Genomic DNA, 2,641 nt, shown 5'->3' on the forward strand with positions numbered 1-2,641 from the left:
AAACAATTAAATAACTTCCTAACAATAACAAACTGCTTTGACTCCTTCCAGTCTGGTTTTCGTGCTCACCACASCACGGAGACGGCCTAGTCAAAGTGTTCAATGATATCCATCTAAATACAGACTGAGAGAACCACAGTGCTGGTTCTGTTGGACCTCAGTGTTGATCAGGACATTTTACTGAATCGACTGGAGAGTTGRGTCGGACTCTCYGGTCCAGTGCTCCACTGGTTTGAATCCTACATAAAGAACAGAGATTTCTTTGTTTCAATCGGAAACTTCTCATCAGAGAGGTCAAAGGTCACATGTGAGGTACCCCAAGGTACAATCCTAGGACCCCTTCTTTTCAATATTTATATGCTCCCACTGGCTAAGGTTATAACGGGACATAGGATTAGCTACCACAATTATGCGGATGATACACAGCTCTACATCACRATGTCACCAGGTGACTCTGAACCCATCCAATCACTGAATAGATGCTTAGAACAGATCAATGTGTGGATGTGCTAACACTTTCTCCAGCTGAACAGAAACAAAACTGAAGTTATTATMTKTGGACCTAAAGAGGAGCGAACCAGAATCAATGCACAGCTTCAGTTATTACAACTAAAAACCAGCGATCAGCCTGAAACCTGGGAGTAGTGATGAACTCTGACCTGAACCTTCAAGCCACATTAAAAAGTCACAAAGTTGGCCTTCTATCACCTGAAGAACATCTCCAGGATTAGAGGACTTATGTCTCAGCACGATCTAGAGAAATTCATCCATGCGTTTATCATTAGCCGCATTGATGCAACAGCGTCTTCACAGGTCTGACTAATAAATCAATCAAACAGCTGCAGCTGATCCAGAAGCTGCTGCTGCTGTTCTGACTAAAACCAGGAAGATAGAGACATAACACCAGTTTTAAGTCCCTCCTCTGGCTCCCTGTAGCTCAGAGAATAGACTTTAAAATACTGATGTTAGTTTATAAATCACTGAACGGTTTAGCACCACAATACCAATGGTACCAAACGTCTAGACCTGTCAGATCTTCTGGCTCTGCATCCCCAGAACCAAACGAGAAGAAGCAGCATTCAGTTTCTATGCACCTCAGATTTGGAACAAACTTCCAGAAAACTGTAAAACAGCTGAAACACTGGGTGCCTTTAAATCTCAACTTAAAACCCACCTGTTTAGAGTTGCTTATGGCTAAATTAGGGTTAGAGTGGGTTTGATGTCTTCCATGTTTTCACGTTTTAATGATGTAAAGCCCCCGGAAAACGTCCCAGTTAAACAACGTTTAACTACAGTTCTACGAGGTTTGGAGTCCTAGTTGACGGCGTTCAACTAAAAACCTAGAGGTTGTAGTCAGCTACAGAAACTTAGGTGAATTTTAAAAGGGCTATCTGAGGTTTTGAGTACCCTTGTTAAACAACGTTTTAACTAAAACTCAGGGTTTTTTTTTTTAATCTCTTTTTCTCTTTCTCACTGTTTATTAATGTTTTAAATTTCTTTTTATTTCTTTTCTACGTTTTAATGATGTAAAGCCCCCCGGAAAACGTCCCAGTTAAACGTCGTTTAACTAAGGTTACCCTTGTTAAACAGCATTTTAACTAAAACTGAGGTTTTGAGTACTCTTGTTAAACAGCATTTTGACTAAAACTCTCAAAAGTCCTAAAAGGGATGCCGGTTTTAATGTTTTATCTTTAAATCTTTCTCACTGTTTATTTAATGTCACATGCTGTTTTTATTTTTGAAATGCCTTGCTGCTGAAATGTGCWATACAAATAAAATTTGATTGATTGATTGATCTGTCGCTGACTAGCTGCGTTCGCTTCAGAATACAGGGTCAAAAATCTCACTTTTCGTCCTGTGTAACTTTTTGTCGTAATGGCAAAAACCACTGACTGTGGCCCCAATAACATATAATAAATTAAACGACTTCGCTTAAATTACCAGCATTTCACCTGCTGGGGTCTGAACGCACAGCCTGGCAAATTCCTCCTGATCCCCCTCTGGAGAGAAATCTGCGCTAGTTCATCAGTCAGTAGGATCTGTCTGATCCAAACCGATCAATTGAACTCTGCGAGTTTTTACCCTGGGTGTGTGCTTTTACGATGATTCCCCCCCCCCCACCCCCCACGCCCAGTATCACTTCTCTGAAACAGTCACACTCTAAGAAATAATCCTGTAAAATTACAGTCAAATACCGGCAGCTATAGATGCCAGAAGTTTACTGTAAATGCACAGTAGCTGTACCGTAATTAATCCTGCCAGTAGTTTATCGTTCTTTCGAAAAAACAGTAATGTACCGTTTTTCTGAAAGAACGATAAAAAAAAAAATACTGGTAGCTACAGACGCCAGGTTTGTTTTTTTACCGTTCAGAAAAACGGTAAAAAGAAAAAAAAAGGCTGCCGTCGGTAGATACCAGTATTTTACTGGACATTTACCTTTTCAATCCTGTAATTACCTTTTAAAGTGGTGTACTGTAAGTAAATACTGTAATGACGCCAACACACCGTAGACCAGTGGTGGAGAAAGTACTCAAAAAATTTACTTAAGTAAAAGTCAAAGTACCACATTAACATTTTACTTAAGTAAAAGTAAAAAAGTACTGGTTTTTAAAAATACTTAAGTATTAAAAGTAAAAGTACT

General features: G+C 39.4%; 1 protein-coding gene across 3 annotated transcripts in view; it reads right to left on the minus strand.

Annotated features, from left to right (window-relative positions):
* Positions 1-2,641, minus strand: part of LOC103463029 (voltage-dependent T-type calcium channel subunit alpha-1H-like) — a 246,303-nt gene that overhangs the window by 120,601 nt on the left and 123,061 nt on the right. The gene's annotated exons all lie outside the window — the stretch shown is intronic.

This window comes from Poecilia reticulata, linkage group LG1 (assembly GCF_000633615.1).
Source record: "Poecilia reticulata strain Guanapo linkage group LG1, Guppy_female_1.0+MT, whole genome shotgun sequence".
Classification (NCBI taxonomy): Eukaryota; Metazoa; Chordata; class Actinopteri; order Cyprinodontiformes; family Poeciliidae; genus Poecilia; species Poecilia reticulata.